This window comes from Sciurus vulgaris (assembly GCF_902686455.1).
Source record: "Sciurus vulgaris genome assembly, chromosome: 16".
NCBI classification, from domain to species: domain Eukaryota; kingdom Metazoa; phylum Chordata; class Mammalia; order Rodentia; family Sciuridae; genus Sciurus; species Sciurus vulgaris.
Window position 1 is genome coordinate 56,500,183 of NC_136477.1, and position 18,772 is coordinate 56,518,954.

Below are 18,772 nucleotides of genomic sequence, written 5' to 3' on the forward strand. Positions count from 1 at the left end.
GGATGTGTTTGTTTTCTGATTTATATTCCAGTCTTTAACATCAACCAGCATTTTTTTGTGTGTGTGTGCTGAATCCTGGGTTGTTGTTCATCAACATTTTTAATATATTTTACATACTCAAAACTGATGTTCTTTATATTTATTTGATGACCAAAGTGAATATGAGACTTCACCAAATAACACTGTACATGGAAAGGGCTAGTTTTGATTTTCAAAGTAAAAACTGGCATATACATATAAGAATTAGTTTACAATAAGAGGCAGGGAGAATTAACAACACCAATCTCAGATAATATTTGTTGAGGGCTCACTATGTGCCAGGCACTATGTAGGGCACTATTTATATCAATGATTTTACTTGATCCTCACAATACCTCTAAGCTTGGTAGTGTTATCATCCCCACTTTATAGAAAAGTGAGATACACAGTAGTTGAATACTTCACTCAAGATGACACAGCAAATGAAAAGCAAAGCCAGCAGTCAGTTCTCATAATAATAGAATAGATAATAGGCTCCCCTTTCTACCTTCCCCCTAAGAGTCTCTCCTTGACTCTCCAGCCTTTGGAAACTCCTATTATTTACACAGTATAAATAACCCATTCACATGGAGTAACAGCCTTCAGAATAAACCAAAAGATCAACTTTGACACCTTGATGGCAATAATGAGATAAAATTCGTTCTATCAGGTCATGCATTCTTCTATGTACAGACAAAAAGCCATGAACAAGACCAACAATGTCCCTGTCCTTGGGGAGCTAACTTTCCAGAAAGGGAAAGCAGACAATATTGACACAATAAACAAAATATCATCCCCAACATGGGGGGAAAATGGGAGGCTAAGCAAATTCAGAGGAATCTTAAGAAAGGTTGAAATATAGGACTTCCGTAGATTTCACTTGCCACTACACCCCACACATGTCTAACATATAAAATGTCATAATTCTAACCTGAAAAATTATATATTATCTCTTCTTCTTTCCACTACTCAGTAGATCCCAAACTGTTCTTCCTTCCTCAGTCCCTTTCATTCTGTCCATCTGCACTTTCTAGCAAGGGCTATGCTCTTGACACTGAATGCACAGACTTGACCTTGGAATAAGAACCAGTTAGGTTATTCTCATATTAATGTTCTAACAATCTTTGACCTTGATGCTCTTAGGAACAGGCTCTGAATCCAAGGGCAAAGAGTTTGGGACCAAAGAATAAGTCAGAATAAAGATAAGCAGGATTTGTTGTCTTTCTTTTCCCTTCTTCCATTGAACTTTAGCTCCATTATTAATGCTCTAAAAAGGCCTAACCCAAGGAGCATGCATATAAACTAGACCTCTGGCCTCACCCTTCTGCCTTATTATTATTTTCCTACCTTAGTCTTTTTTTTTTTTTTTTTTTTTTTTTTTTTGGTACTGGAGATTGAATTCAGGGTGTTTTATCACTGAGCCACATCTCCAGCCCTTTTTAATATTTTATTTAGAGACAGGGTTTCACTGAGTTGTTTAGGGTCTCACTAAGTTGCTGAGGCTGGCTTTGAACTCATAATCCTCCTGCCTCAGCCTCCCGAGTCTCTGAGATTAGAGGTGTGTAACCACCAGGCCTAGCTTTAATTTTCATTATAATATTTTTATGAATTATTAATTACATATTTTTAGAGTTACTACTTAGTTTCTTTGTGTTTCTCACAATAGAGAATAAGGTATGTGAGAGGAGAGAACATTTCCTTGTGGTTCTCTACCACAAGGCAGGGAAGTCAGAACAGGAAGGATATACACCCAACAGCATATTCAGAGCAGAAGCAGATACAGCAAACACTGAATAGAAGTCAGATAAAGGAAATGAGAAGGAGCTGTTAGACACATGGAACCTGGTGTCTAACGAGCATGTTAACAGGCAATAGAGCAACCTATGAAGATTCCAGGTTAAAGAGGAAGCATCCAGGACTGTAACTGATGTTCTGGCAACACGGAATGACAAAGAAGTCTAGGAGCAAGTGCTCAGTAGAGTAGCAAACCAGTGGAAAGAAAGTCTGGACAACCAAGAATAAGTCTACAACCACAGTACAAAGATTCAGGAATAGGACCATTACCTAGATAATTAAACCCAAACTCCATACCTTGACTCCAGGGCCCTATGTAACTTGGGCTTTGTCTATATGGCCAATCTCATTGATGCCAGTCCCCATTTCAATCCCTACAGTCCAGCCACAGAGGCCTTCTTTCATCCCTTTGAGCAGGCAAGCTCCTTCCCATTTTAAGGTGTTGGTACAGTTCCTTCAGTTGGAACACCATTGTACCAGCTCTTTACATGACTGGCTCCCTCTTATGCATTACATAGGCTTCTGCTTAAATATCAGCACCCTCTCTTATTATTTTCTTAGGTCTCTGCTCAGTATCACTGGCCATTTTGTCTAAATAGGTTACCCACCCCTTTACTATCACACTACTTCACAGTCATCCTTCTTGAACTTGGCATTCTATAAAAACAAGTGTCTGCTTGCGTGTTTCCCACCTCTTCCATTATACTCCACAAGGGCATACACCGTGCATGCCTTGTTTATTGATAAATACCCACACTTAGCCCAGTGTCTGACCTACAGGAGGCTTCAGTATATGCTTGATGAAGAAATAAACAATAGATAACAGAATGACTCATACCCAAAGAGACTGGCAAGAATACAGCTGGGGCTTTAGGATAGAAACTTGGATACCAGGCAAATCAGGTTACCAAGGCATGTATTGAGTCACAGTGAGGCCATATCAGGGCCTGGGTTCAGTCACAATCAGGAGCACATTGCAGCCCCTTGGGTTCAAGGTCAGAGCGAGCTTTAGTGTCAAGTCAGATTTGTGTCTGGACCTGTCACCAGAGTATTATTCCACACTCTACCTGCCTACTTGCTGTAACCAAGATTCTAGATCCTCAGGTGACTTTCCCTTTACCTACCACTATACCTAGTGGGAATGGTACACTGCTCCTACCACACTAACAGTCTACTGCCAAGAACTCACAAAAATGTCTCCAACCCCTATTAGTGGAAGCTACTTGTGTAGACCCCTCAAATCCAGAGTTAGTATTCACAATAATAAGACTAGCTAATATGAGCCAAGGCTTTCATATAGCCAGTATTATTCAGCCTTCACATCATAGGTCATTACCATTATAATCCCTACTTCAAGCTGAGGAAACTGAGACTTAGCCAAGAAATTTGTCCAAGCACATGCACCTGGTAATTAGAAAAGCACATGTTTTGGGTTTAATGAATCTGAATCTCTGAGCTCAACAATAATATAAATGTAAAACAAAATAACTGATAAAAATAATAGCTAACATTTACCAAATACTTACTTGAAAGGCACTATACTAACATTGTCCTAACAATAAAGTAGGTATATAAATTTTACAGAGAAAAATAAAACTCTGAAAATCAAAACAACTCTGAAAATCATAACCCTTAGCCTATGATATAATGATAGATAGATTTGGAAACTCTTAAACAATTCTGTTCATTACATTAAAACAGAACACATAAATATCTAGAAAGCTGCTATTCCAAGGGGGACCATGAACCAGTAGCTCATGCAACAACTGGGAGTTTGATAGAAATGCAAAAGCTTCTGGCCTCACCAGGACCCTTGCATATAGTTCTAGCCAGACCTTCACCCACAGGAATGGGACCCAGCTGTTCTATCTGCACCAGGAAGCCAAACACGACTAATTTCTCTAGGCCAGCAAAACCTTGGACTGTTGCCTCATGGAAGTTCAGGAGCCCAAAGGAAGCCTTAGATTACAGGAAGCTTTATCCTCTGCTCCAAGGAGCCAAGAGAGGGCCTCAGCTGCAGATTTGTCTGTGGCCACTGGCTACTGAAGCTTCCTGGTCAATAGAACCTAGCAAACGGAATTTCAAACTTCAGTGCTCACCTGTTATTTTTATACCCCAAGTATCATTTCCCCCTTGTCTGAAGCTATCAATATCTCCATTTAAATGGGGTATCACTGTGGTTTAGATATGAGGTATTCTCCAAAAGCTCATGTGTGAAACAATGCAAGAATATTCTAATGAAATGATTCGATTATGAGAGCTATAACCTGATTGGTGGATTAATCCACTTGAATGGATTAACTGGGTGGTAACTGCAGACAAGTAGGGTATGGCTGGAGGAAGTAGGTCACTGGGGGCATGCTTTTGTCCCTGCCACCTCACATACACAAGCATCTCTCTCTCTCTCTCTGTTTTCCTGGCTGTTATGTCCTGGGTTGCTATTCTTTTCCACACCCTTCCACTATGATATGATGTTCTGCCTCATCTTGGTCCCAGAGCAATGGAGTCAGTTTGCCATGGACTAAACGAACCTCTGAAACTGTGACCCAAAATAAACTTTTCCTCCTCCAAGTTGTTCTTGAAAGGTAGAATGCTTACAGCAATGGAAAGCTGACTAAAATAGGCATCTCTCTGTGTATATCCATGCCAGATATGCATAGCGCAATTCCATGTACATCAAAGTACACGTGAATGATACCTCTGATGCTGAGCAATGAGGCATCCCTGCCCTATTTCCTTTGGATGAACCTCTCCTCTCCAGGGTGGGCATATGCCCCAAGACTAGCCAGTCACAGAATTCCCTTCCACTTGGCAGAGAAATAATTCCAAGTGGTAGGCATATGACATGAGGAAGTTCTTCAACCCTTTTTAAATATTGGGTTACTACTGGTGTATTTTAGCCCATAAAATTGAGTCTCTCTAAATTTGGTGGGAAAAACAAACCCTGATAATTCAAAATAATATATCTGATATGTCTCATATTAAGATTGGTATGAGGCACCTTACCTCCGAACAGAAATTTATTTACGCCAATTATAGTGCCCAATTCTTTACATAATTTTAACTTGTATGAATAGCTTTCTAACCATTTGTTTGTGGCCATGGCTAGAAGGTGGAATCACCCAGAAAGGGTCCCATTTATATCAAATTGGGAGCTTGAAGGGTTGGTGCAAGCCTTGGTGCCTCAATTTCAACTACACTGGAGTGTGACCACCTGTTTCTCTAAAATATCCATATATATTTTTAAATGTGCTACAGTCTATACCTCGAGTTCATTCGCACACACAGGTCAAATTCAGTAAAAATTAGACCTACCTCTTTCGTATGATATAGTAAGTGATAGATTACACAGATGATTGTAAAAACAAAAACATTCCCTCCCCCTCCACCAAACACCTTTGTGTTGCTATATTCCTTTTCCGTACCCTTTGCATTTATCCTCTCTCTCTCTCTTATCTCTGTTCTCTCCTGAATTACTACCTTTTCTCTCACCAGGTTCATTCCTGGGAGAGGTTAAACAGGGGTTACCAGTGCTCCATGGTTAAAACAACCTTATTCTAGCAGGTTCCCATCCCTCCCTCCATCTGTCCTCAGGCTCTGACTCCATACATAAACTACTTGGCACTGCTTAAATAGCCCCTGCCTCATCCAAGCAGCTAAGTATCCTTAAAGTAATGCATAATCTCAAGACAGCAGCAGGGGGTTTTGTTTTTATTTTTCAAAACTGAAGACACCAGAAGACTTCAAGCCTTTTAGAAAATTAAAATTTTGTTCTTCCCACACACCACAAACTTCATTGATTGAATTACAGACTATAGTCTCCTTCAACTGAAATACCCATGCATTAAGCCTCATGAGGGAGTACCAATACTTCAACATTATCTATGATGGAATATAACTCCAGTAACTGTGAGTATGAGAACTGAAAAATATACTGCATTTTAATAGAATTCTGATTTTTAATAGAAAGAGGAAAACATAACAAGGAAAACTAAAAAACACATAAAAGACTGCATCTTTAATTTCCAGGAAACTCTCAACTGTACCTTTTGTGGACTAGAACACTTTCTCAATTTTCTCTTCCATCCATACTTATTCATCATTAAAGGAAAATACAAGCATACCTACAATGCCCTTAATATATGTAATTTTTACCTGTATTAAATCCTTTTGCAACAACATTCTTTTCTCCATTCTTTTTTGCACTCTGTGGAGTAAACAAACTAGAAAAATAAATCTACCACATTGTGAAATAACCTCATGGTAAGTAGAGATGCTAAGAAAATAAAATTACAGTGTTGGGTAATATAAATTCAAGCCAAGAATGCTCTTGAACCTTTTTAAAAAATTTTATTTGTCCTAATTAATTACACATGACAGTAGAATGCATTTATGCATTTTGATAAATCATACATAAATGGAGTATAATTTCTTATTTTTCTGATTGTACATGTTGTAGAATCACATTGGTCACACAGTCATATATGTACATGAGGTAATGATGTCTGTTTCACTCTACTATCCTTCCTGCTCCATATCCCTTCCCCTCCCTTCACACCCCTCTACCTAATGTAAAGTAATTCTGTTCTTCCCTAGCCCCACCCCGCTAATTGTGAATTAGCATCTGCGTATCAGAGAAAACATTAGGCCTTTGGTTTTTTGGAATTGGCTTATTTCACTTAGCGTGATATTCTCCAACTCCATCCATTTACCAACAAATGCCATAATTTCATTCTTCTTTATGCTCCTGGACTTTTGGCATAAAGTTTTAAATATAAATACGCAAATACAAGTGCACTCATTTTCTCTGAAAAGAACTTTTAAAAGAAAATATAACTGAAGGTGATCAGAATCTGACACTCCAAAATATGCCACTTTGGCATCAGGGTTGTTTTGAGCCAAAGGCAGTTAAGAAACAACAGACACAGGGAAAAAAATAAATAAAACAACTCTGCCCTCTGCCATCTAGCTAAAAGCAGGGCATAAATTTCCCTTCGTGAAGGAGACATACTTGTAAACGTGGTCCTGGCTCCCTCCCAGAGATGGAAAAGGACTCATCTACATAGTGAACCTTACTAGAAAAATCATTTTTTTCCTGGCCATCTTCTCCCAGTTTATTCTGCACTTCCTTCCCTCCTGTGAGAGGCCACACCACTTTTTTCCTTTTCTAGTTTCTCTCCACGTGGCATGTAAGCCCCAAGGTCTGCCCACCCATTTGGAGTCTTCTTTTCTATGAAGACCTCCATGTAAAAACATAATAAACAGTTTCTCCTCTTAATCTGGCTTTTATCAGTTTCATTTTCAGGGCCCTAAGAGCAAAAGCCAAGAGGATACAGAGAAGATATTTTTCTTCTCCTACAGTCTCCATATGTTATGAATAAACCAGAAAATTAAAGGTGTTTAATCAGATTAGCTTAATTATTATGTCTGGAAATGGAGGGTAGGGTAACTATTTTTTAAAAAGAAAGAAACTAAACTTTATAATAGGTAGCTTCAAGTAGTTCATTTCAAGCTACTGCCTTAGAATATAAGAATAGTATTAGTCAAAGTGGGTTGCATTTTACCGGAAACATCCTTTAAACCTTTTCCATAATACTGTCATGGGCCATGAAAGTTTCTTTTGAACATAGCTTTAATGGGTTTATATTTCTTCCCCCAGCTATGAAGAATGAAACAAACTAAATACAAGAAAGAGAAACACAATCTGAAAGTTGATATAAGGAAAATTCTGACTCAGGTAAGCAAAGCCATAGGTACAAGGAGGATGGAAGAGAAAGAGCTTCCCCACCCTCAAACATAACTCAAGGCACAACCTGTTGTTAGTTCATCAAATTCCACAAGAGCTTTGTGAGGGAGCATCTTACCTCTTTCACTCTCAAAGCCTTCAAAGTGCCACTTTCTAGATATTTCATTTCCCACAGAGGGCTTTACCTATTTATACCTGATTCATTTCACAATATTCTGGTGTTAAGAGTCAGTGGCTCTCAGTTTTAAATGCACTTTGAAATCACCTGAGACATACCTACCTCCCCTCACCCAGTCTGATTTGATCTATTTGGATAACCAGTCCGGGGTGATCTGATTTTAGCCAGCACTGAGAAACACTGGTTGGTAAGCAATCCAAACAGATTAATATTATATAAAAAACAAATCTCCATTAGAAGGGAAAACACCTCAAACTCCTATCTCAATAATCAGATAGACCATGTTACTTTAAGGAGCCTAGATTTTTCCCATTGAATTTAGAGAGATTCAACTGCATGGTGTGACATACATCTATTTTCCCATGATGGGGTTCATTACATTATGCCCCAAAATATTTTAAGCAAAGGAATTTGAAAAAGCTGCAGAAGCAAGAAGTTTCTTAATCCCTCCCTTCCCCCAAAAGCAGGTCAAAAAACCTTGGAAGGATTTCCTGACCTTCCCATGAATCAGGGCCTAAGTCCTCATGTGAGAAGTGTCCTCCCTATACCTGGAAAAACAGAACAGCTTGATCTCTGAAGACAAGGGTTAGAGCAAAGAACCTAAACAAAGAAGCCTCGCTACATTCCCTCCAGTTTATTAACATTAGATCAGACTTTTAAAAAATCTAATCGGAGTTCTCCATGTTTACCCCCTTCATCAAAGTGAGCATAAAAAATACACAGGTTTACCAGTTTCTTCGGGTCTTCATTTCCTCATGAAGATTCCATGTTACATAAAATTTATATGAAATAAATTTATATTCTTTTCTCTTACTAATCTTTTTTTTATGGGGCCTGACCCATAAGTCTAGGATGAGTGAGAAAAAGATACTTCTCCTCCCCTGTATGCATAATACTCAAGCACTTACAAAGGAATGAAAAGTTCCAAAAATGATATATGACAGGTAAACAAAAACAGTAATCTATTCCACTCAATAGTCAAAATATGATAAACAAAAAAGCATGAAGCAGATGCATAAAGTTGTGATTTTTATTAATAACAGTAACAGTAAAATCAAAAGCTACCATTTATTGAATGCCAGCTACTGTATTAAGTACTTTCCAGGGATTACCTTCTTGAAAATTTAAAACACTCCTCACAGCAGTAAGAATTACTACTCCCATTTCATATATGAGAAAACTGAGGCTAGACTAGGACACTTTCCCCAGAGTCACACAGATAATAACTCACAGGGTTAAGATCAAAGTCCAAGGGTCTTGCTCTCTAGAGTCCATTCTCTTAACCAATATTATCTCTCACCTAGGCACATCAAGAATCTCCTAAATAATTGCTATTCAAAATATAGTACATGAACCAGCAGCATTGGCCTATTAGAAATACTGATTCTTTAGTCCATTTCAGATCTATTGAATCACAATCTATATTTTAAAATCGGCAAGCGATTCTTATGCACATTAATGTTCAAGAAGTACAGTATTACCTGGTATTTCCACATCAACTATTGCCTTTCACAAATTTACTACCTGTACTGCATCTACGCTTCAAAAAAAATCCAAACATTTCATTTCCCCACTTAAGACTGATAAATTATTTCCTAAATGCCCTTGGAACAACGTTCAAAACTATTTTAAGATAAAAATAACTAGCTGAGCATTGTGGCACATGCCTATAATCCCACTAACTCTGGAGCCTAAGTAAGGAGGACCTTAAGTTCAAGACCAGCCTGGGCAACTTAGGAAGACCCTGTCTTAAAATAAAAAATAAAAAGTGCTGGGGATGGAGTTCAATGGTAGAGTGCCCTCAGGTTCAATCCCCAGTACCACACATGTACCCACAAAAACATAAAAATACAAGTAACTAGACTGTGCATACCATCACCCATGACTGCCTCTGCAGCCTCGTCTCACCACCTCCTCCAGGCATTGATTTTTATACCACAAGCACCCAAATCTCTTTCTCCTCATCAAATCCCAATATCTCCTTTCTTTCCTTTCTTCTTCCACACCTAGAACATACCAACACTCACCACCATCACTACTTCCCCGTTAGCTACATTCATTGCTCTATCACCAGTACACAGGGCAGTATCTGGCAGAGCCAGGAGCAAGAAGAATGTGCTGGATACAAATGCATTTAGGATGCAGAGGGCCTCTGTTGTTTCCTTTGCCCGTGTGCTCTTTGCTTCTGCTGTGATCCTCATTGTTGTTCCTCCTCCCTTATCACTTCCATCACCTTTTGCTGTGATTTAGATCTGGCATGTCCCCCCAAAAGTTCATGGGTTGAAAGCTTGATTCCCCAATGCAGCAATGCCAAGACATGGGGCTTTTGGAAGTAATTGGTTCATGAGGGCACTGATCTCATCAGTGGATTAATCCATTGATAGCTGAATGGACCACTGGAAGGTGATGGAAACTATAGGCAGGTGGGGCATAATCAGAGGAAGTATGTCACTGGCAATGTGCCTTTAGGGACTATGTCTTATCATTAACCCCTTCTTCTTTCTCTCTCTCCAATTCCGGGCTGTCATGAGCTAAGCAACTTTCCTCTGCCATGCCCTTCCACCATGATGTTCTGCCTTACCTCAGGTCCAAAGTTACAGAACGAGCCACCATTAACTGAGATCTTTGAAACCAGGAGCTGAAATAAATCTTTCCTTCTTTAATTTGTTTATGTCAGGTATTTTGGTCACAGTAATAAAAAGCTAACACATCCCTTTTCAGTAACTCACCACCTATCTATAACCACATAGCTACTGAAGTTGTCAACTTCAGAAAGAAGCACTACTGTATCCAGATGGGCATTTCCCCTGAATTATTCACCAGCAGGGTAACAACAGCTTCCCTTTAATCTCGAGGATCCTGGGATGGGCCCAAGTCCTTTCTAGAGGTACAGAGAAGACCTCACTGACAGAAGTAGGCCTCTTTTCATCCCAAGATTCAATATATTGATGGAACCAAAAATCAGGGACCTCTCAGCAGACAGTACCCAGCCAAAAACTTCACAATCACCCTGCCCACAAAGGAAAACATCACTATGCTAACAAGATGAGTTAGCAAGAGTTGTGACAAACTTCATATATTATATGTGATGGCCAAACTTGCTACTAAGAAAATAAATGGGGCCTGGGGTTGTAGCTCTGTGGTAGAGTGCTTGCCTGGCATGAGTGAGGCACTCAGCACCACATAAAAATAAATAAAATAAAGGCATGCTGTCCATCTACAACTATAAAATATTTTTTAAAAAGAAAACAAATGACAAGTTATTTTATAAAAGAGCTATTTGGCTCAAATTTTAATCTTGAGTAAATAAAAATTTTCATATATCAAGTTTACATTAATAATGACAAAACAAGAGCTATTATTTATCTATTTACTGAAATCTATTGAGAGTCCAACAACATGCTCAAAGTTTAAACAGTTTCTTCTTTACTATCATTCCATGAGGTATGAATGCTTATTATCCCCATTTTACAGAGAGGAAACCAAGCCTAAGACAAACCTAAGAGAAAACTAAGATCTAGAATCACAAGCCTCCACATGACCAACCCCTAGTGCTTTTCCACTATGTTTTGCTATTTAGAGAGCTTTTTCATCTGAGAAGTCAGAGACATGGACATGCCCAAAGAGACATCCCCTTGGAAGGAGACCTCAAAGGCTAAGATTTTCCTCTGCAATGTAGATGTTGAAAGGAAAGTAAACTCCTACATCTTATATTTCAAAGCTGCATTTCTACATTAAAAGAGAAAACTGAGATTCAAGGAAAAGATGTGGGAACAGAGCTCAAGGGTGTTTATGAATGCAATTCCACAAATACATTTTCAGTGTCTTCTAGTGGTCAGGCAGTGTGCTGGAAGCTGAGTTATCACTGTCACTTGGTAGAGTGCTGGGTGACACAGGTTGATGGGGAGAATTTCTTGAATACTGATGGTTTCAGAAATGTTTAGTCAATAATTTATGCAACTGTTATGTTATTATCTAATTATGTAGAAATCATCTTTCACACAGAAAAGGTGACAGTTACGAGCTTTATTTTTTATCTGTGAATACATAATTAAAAGGCATATGTATCTTTTAAAATCAAAGTTTTGTATGATTCAAATAACTCATGTACATTTCTGATACCTTATATCAGATGGTTAAATTTTAATACCTGTGAATGCAAATATAGTATCAGATTTTGTTATCAAGTATCTGAAAGAACCAAAGAGAAAAGTTTGGGGAGCCAATACAAGACTAATTACCAAAAAGATATAATACATATTGAAGCTGCATGTATATACAATTAAAGATGAGGACATAAAAACATGTCCTAAGCAGTCCACCAAATATTTATGGGAATGAGGTTCAGATAAAGATACCAAGTAGAAGAGAGTATGACCCAGAAAGGTCACACACCATTCTGTGAAGCCTCCAGAAAGCTGCCTCCTTGCAGAAATGGGATGCTTTTGACACAAGGACATGAGAGGAAGACTGTGTATCACTGCTCTCATTTATAAAATGAAAGAAATAGATGATTTATAAGTTCTTTTCAGTTCTAACCCAGTAAAGAGTTTTCACTTCTGTGGCCCTTGCACCTGCTCAATAAACATTTGTAGAGTTAATGAAATATTACAACCTTACCAATAATAAGAAAAGGGGCTTTACAATAGTCGGCCCAGTCTGTGGCCTAGAAAGAGCAAATTGGTGGGAAAACAATTATCTAAACAACTACACATCTGGTGCTCCTGCTAGCTGACTGCTGGCAGGATGAAAATAACCCTGGACTTGGAAATAAGATGCCTAGTCTAGTCTCATCTTCGACGCAAACCAACTGTGTGACCTTGGGCAAACTGCATTACCACCTGGGCCAGTTCCTCATCTCTAAAATAAGGTATTATAAGGCTATATATAGCAAACATTGTGGAACATTTATCATATGTCTGGAACTGTTCCAAGATCTTTGCCTTAGACTTAAATGATCTCAAAGGTTTTTGAAGCACTAATGTTTAGTGTATAACTACAGAGGCAAAAAGGTTGGGCTCTCTCTCAGCTCTGAGAGGTGGGCTCTTTTTCTAAGTCCAGACTGTGAAGAACAAGTGGCTACAACTCCAGTACTTCTATTCACTGGCTGAGTTAACATTAATGAGTTGCTTAACCTTACTGACTTTTGTTTTCTAATCTGTAAAATGGATATTAAAATGGTTCTCTTTCATATTGCCTTTTAAAAGACTGTTATAATAAATGTAATATATATTTAAGAAAATATATATTACTTTTTATTACTTTCTGTGAAACCATGGGCAAACCATCTTCTGCATTTTCTCATATACAAATGGGAGATGCAGTTATTAAAAAGAGATCATGTGAACATGCTGTGTAAATTGTTAGCCGTGTTTGAAAGCATGCATTCTCTAATACTTGGAACACATCACACAATACTATATCTAATACTTGGAAAAGCATAGATATCCAACAGTAACAAAAACAAAATATAGAAGATAATATTTCTCTCTAGTCCCCGCTCAATCCAGATGGATTCAGAGGATTGCAACCAAGAGCGCAAGTGCACATGGGAGTTGTAGTTCTGAGCGACAGGGTTGCTACATTGAGCAGCTGAAGAAAACTCCAACTCCCAGGAGACAACCCACCGCACCAAATGGCACGCAGGGAGGTGAAGTACCAGACAGCTTGGAAACTAGAGGTCGAACTCCAATTCCCAGAAGCCTTCGCTGGACACACTGCGGGTCATAACATGGAGCGGAAAAGGAACTTTTGAGAACACCTTGCTTAACCACCTGAGAGTCCCCACCACCTTTTGGAATCTAGTCCCGGCACAGCTGGGTTCAAAGCCTTTATTTTAGAAAGAAAAAAAAAAAAAAAAAAGAGGGCATTTTCTACTGGTCCGCAGCACATTTCTGAGAGACCCAGAATAATAATACTAGTTAGCTTGCAAATGGCAAACTTTCATGAGCATGATCTCAATTTAGATTTCGGCTTCAGGCAGCATCCTTGGGCCATTTGAACAGGGAACACTAAGCTCGGTTTTTTATTTTCCCAGATAAGTGCTGTGAGCGGCTGGTCCAAGGTCACACAGCAGAGGCAGAATTTGAATCCACCAGAGGAAACTGCAAATGCTGTTCAAGTTCCACTAAGTTGCGGACGGTCCCTTTCCCCCACCCCCCCGCCCCACACACATATACACTTTTAAAATTCCCGTATATTAATCTAAAAATTAAAACCGCAAACATAAAATACGAGTATTGATGAGTTCTCCCACAACTAAAAAGAGGCTTTTTTTTTTTTTTTTTTTCGGTCTTTTAAATATCAAAAGTACATTTCTCTCCCAAAATACTGCCTTCCATGTGCCCTGCTTTGCTGACGTCTGGGCACCAGTTCAGACCTTCTTTGGGGACCCCAGAGCTACATGTTTAACACAGAACTGTAAGGGCAGGGAGTCCTCCTACTCATCTGTTACACTGACAAGTCAACAGTGGCCAGGACCAGCTACAGCACAAGTGCCAGAACAGGTCGGCTGGCGCGACCCCACACCTCGTTTTCTTTCCCCACTTCTAAAAAAGCAGTGGGTGAAGGGCGGGTTAGGGCCGGTGCTGAAGAACTGGGGTGCCTGAATCTGGGTCCCAACCCCGAGACGCCTCAGCGGGTGGGAGGATCCTTTGACAGAGCCTACGGCTCCACGCGCGGTGCCAGCCCAGTCCCCGCCCCACTGGGCCGCCGGGGTCGGGACCCGACGCTCGTGGAAATCCAGACCCGCGTCCCAGGTACACTGCTTTCTCAGGCTTGCCCCACGCCCCTACCTTCCAAGATCTTGGCAGCTGGGTATGAAAGAGGAAGGAGCGCGGGGCTGGAGCGCCGCCCGAGCGTGTGCCCACTGGGGTAGCCTCCTGAGGGACTTGGGGTCTGAGGGCACAAACTCCCTCACAGGGACAGAGCGGGGCTGGGACTGCAATTCCCAAACGGCCCCGCGGCAGGGGCGGGACCCAAGATGGCCGCTCATCTGGGAACAGGTGCAGAGACCAATAGGCGCAGAGCACGCGCCTACACTGGGCCAATGGGAAGCCATAGTGGTAGTAACCCTAATTAAGAGCAGTTTAGGTGAGAATCTCCTCAGGACGGGGTTTTTGTCACAAATCGCACAATCCTTGGCTTTTCCAAATGAAATAATAAACATGATTCTTTTCCTGTGAAACGAAAGCCTGCGCTGTACTTTTGCTTTCCTCTTTCCTCCTAAAACTTGCGCCCTCACCACTCCCTACTGACTGGCTTCCCTTTCACTTCCTTTCCCCACTCTCCACTCTGCATCCTTCCTTTCTTTTCTTTTCTTTGTTTTTCTTTCCGGTATTGGGAATTGATTCCAGGGGCGCTTATCCCCAGCCCTTTATAGTTTTGATACAGGGTCTCCCTAAGTTGCCCAGGCCGTCCTGGAACTTGAGATCCTTCTGTTTCTGCTTCCGGAGTTGCTTTTATCTTTCCTGATTGCTCAGGCCTTCCTCTATATTTCTCTCAGAACACAAACTCAAAGTTCCTTAGTTGATCAGTTTACAACAACACCTTTCCCTCCCTAACATCCCATCAAAATTGCACGACAATCTCCTGCCTTCTCTTCCTTTTCCCTTTTCCTGTGCTATTTTCCTCCTCAGCACTAGTCACTACCAAGCACTACGCAGTTTATTTATATCTTTTATTGTCTTACTTGTCCCCTAAAATGCAAGATCTATGCAGATGTGGATTTTTATTTCCGTTCAGTATATCCAGCACCTAGAAAAGTGCCTGACACATAGTAAATATGTTTTGAATAATTGAAATCTAGAGGTGACCTTTCTCCTCTATTCTCTCTTTCAGTGATGCAAATCAATTAAATTTATCTCTGACCACCGTGGGTCCATCTGTTTTTAATTCAAAATAATTTTCTCAATATATTCTGTACCCAGTGTCATGAGATGTGGGCAAAATCATTGATTCAATACCAATTCCTAACCTAAACATTTTCTGGGTCTACTGGTGTATAAGAAGTAAACTTAATTTTGCTGTAAGTGCAATTGCAAATTGCAGAGCAGGTAAATAACTGTCACAACATCATGCTGCTCCTAAACAGGGACTGGCCTTCACACTCTTGCCACTACACTTTGCTTTTAGCTGTCTCTTCTTAAAGATACCCCCTTCCTTTTTCTTCTCTTCCCTCCCAATCCTATTTCCAAGGAAGGAAGGACATTTGCCAGTCATCTTTTCCATTTTAAAAGAGAAAAACAAAGTGCAATTATACTTGGACAAGCAGTGACATATGTCCCTAGTTTCCCTAATACAATATCCATTTTATTCTTTTTTTTTTCCCCCTCTTACGTTTTTTTCTTTGACCTGATTTGTTACATGCAGGTGATTATACCAAGTCTTAGATCTCTCTTCCTTTCTGATGTTTGAACCCCACAGAGAGTAGCAAGGTGTCCTACAAAGCACCATGGTGTGAAATACTAATGTCCTTGGAAGCTTGACTCTCAGAGAATGTCACACTGGATTATAGTCAGATTGTGCATATAAGACACAGATACTCTGGGCACAAAATATTGGAGAATTGTGAATAATAACGTGAAAATAAAAACAATAACAGTTAAAACAGCAGGGATGTGATATATATATATATATATATATATATATATATATATATATATATATATATATTTTTACAAACTAATTTTGTGCCTAGGGATTAAACCTCCCCCTTCAGGCCTCCTAGCTTAATCTTCTGTCAATTTGGGGTTCTTTCTTCAAATAGCAGTTTTTTCTAGATTTTATGAGCACAGACTTAGCTCAGCAGTCCCAGCTTTTATCAAGCTTATCGGCATGTGAGATTTCAACACAAGTGTCAGCAGCCAGACTAAACATGGAAGAAAATCACTGAACCATTTGAAACTGGAAAGCTCAACAACTATACTCTCCTTCTGAGAAAGTTTACCAGCCTATATCATTACATCTTCTACTTACCGGTTAAGAGGCAAATATCATCAAAGTACTCAAAATCTAAACAGTGCCATCCAAAGATTGCGACCACATTATCAGACCCTATTATGAGCACATAGGTATTACTTAGCTGTGAATGTTGCTAACTGCTGGGCTGAAGGTCAACTATGGTCTTCAGCAACACATGCATTCACAAAGAGCCTGAAGACCTGGGACTTGCCTTGAACCAGATCTCCAAATATCAAAACAATGTAATCTACAACTTGAATGAATATCACCTTACTTCAGTTTTCCCAAAAGCAGATCCTGAGACAGATAAGCAAGTACAAGTAGTTTATTTCAGAAGTATGTTCAAGAAATAACCAATCAGAGAGTATGAAAGTGAAATAGGGAAAGGAAAATAGGCAAAAGGCCTATCCAGTTCAGTACTAGTAGGAACAATTATAGTTTAACAATTCTGGGGAATTCTGGGAAGCAATATGAAACACATATATGCCTTAGCCTGGAAATAAGTTATCCCAACAAGGAGAAAAGACAACTGGGTTGTTTAAACACCAATTCCCAGTCAATGGGGGCTGTTTTCAGGGACTAGTAAACTCCTGAACTGTCTGACATGCATAAGCAGGAGAAGATACCTCAGTAGCCATATTAGGTAGAAATAGAAGTATTGCCATTGAAAGTAAGGCTGGAATGCACTTAAATGGTAAGAAAAGGGGACTGGCAGTCACCACTATCTACTACAAATGACTTTGCTTCACCACAAACTCACATTTTTGAGATTAGCAGAATGATAACTCAAAAATTAAGTGGATACATTAAAAAAAAAAAAAACACCCAAGATGCCTACCACCTTGTCTCATCATCCTGTGTTAGATCCTACTTTGCAAATCTTCATTAAGACATACAAACAACAACAAAAACTACATTTATACTGAGAAATAGGAACTCTTTGGGGACTTGAGGAGGCTTTGGGGATTTGGGTGGAATAAGGCAGGGAGGAAGAAGATCAAGGAAAGAGGAAAGGGGAATTTAAAGAAAATATTGTTGAAGACGTGCTTTTTATTTCATGATCTTGAAAGAGCTCAAGTAAAGGACTTGGATATTTTGAGAAAGCAATACAAAGACATAGGCAGTTTTTGTGCTTAGAAGACAATTTTGTGAAAGACTTTTTCTGTAACTTTGGCCATGATAGCATTACTTTGTAGCAAATAGCATTACTTGAAATTATAATCACTGTGTACTCGTCTTTCTGTTTATCATCTGTTTCCTCCAAATAAAATGTAAGCTTTATGAAGATAAAAACTTTGTTTTTATCTTATTCAATAATTAGCACTTGTCTGGGTGCCATGGTGCACACCTGCAATTCAGAGACTCAGGTCGCTGAGGCAGAAGGAACACAAGTTCAAGGCCATGCTGGGCAATCTAGACAGACTGTGTCTCAAAATAAAAAATAAAAGCCCTGCATCTGTAGCTCAGTGGTAGAGAACCCCTGGGTTCAGCCCCCAGTACTTCAAAAGATAAAAATTAAAAATAAACACTTAATATAAATACTTCAATGAATGACTAGGTTTATGGTCACAGATAAAACAGTGTGTGTGTGTTAGAAGAACTTGGCTCTTGTAACACTTAAGTCATAAAGAGACACAGTAACCTCGCAATAACCAGCTACTATCACAAAGCATAGGACCATCCTTGTTTGTGGTAAGCCTGGTGGCCTCAACTTTAGTCAAACCACTCCAACAGCATCCTCTTCAAGCCACAGGACCTACAAGGAAATCTTTACTATGGAAACAATTTCAAAACTAGAAAGACCTTAACAGTCAGTGAGTTCAACCCTCTGCATAATTCATCTCAGCCATATGTTACAGGTCATAAACTAACCTATCAGTCAAGAATCTTGGGATTTATTTGGAAAAACATCAGAGCTAATATGAAAATGTTATACTGGAAAAAGGAAAAGTAATGCATTGTTTTTACAGCACAAAGAATAGAAAGGTTGGGAGCTGTTTCCACATGCTCCAGTCTCTATCCCAAATTTCTCAGCTCATAATCATTTGGTTGTTTGGCCATGGAGAATTCTAGAT

General features: G+C 39.5%; 1 protein-coding gene across 12 annotated transcripts in view; it reads right to left on the minus strand.

Annotated features, from left to right (window-relative positions):
* Positions 1 to 14,667, minus strand: part of FHIT (fragile histidine triad diadenosine triphosphatase) — a 1,508,523-nt gene extending 1,493,856 nt beyond the window's left edge. For all 12 annotated transcript variants that reach the window (XM_079114457.1, XM_079114456.1, XM_079114463.1 and 9 more), the window contains exon 1: positions 14,531 to 14,667. The gene's annotated coding sequence lies outside the window, so the exon portion shown is untranslated. The remainder of the gene's footprint in view (positions 1 to 14,530) is intronic.
* Positions 14,668 to 18,772: the final 4,105 nt, after the last annotated feature.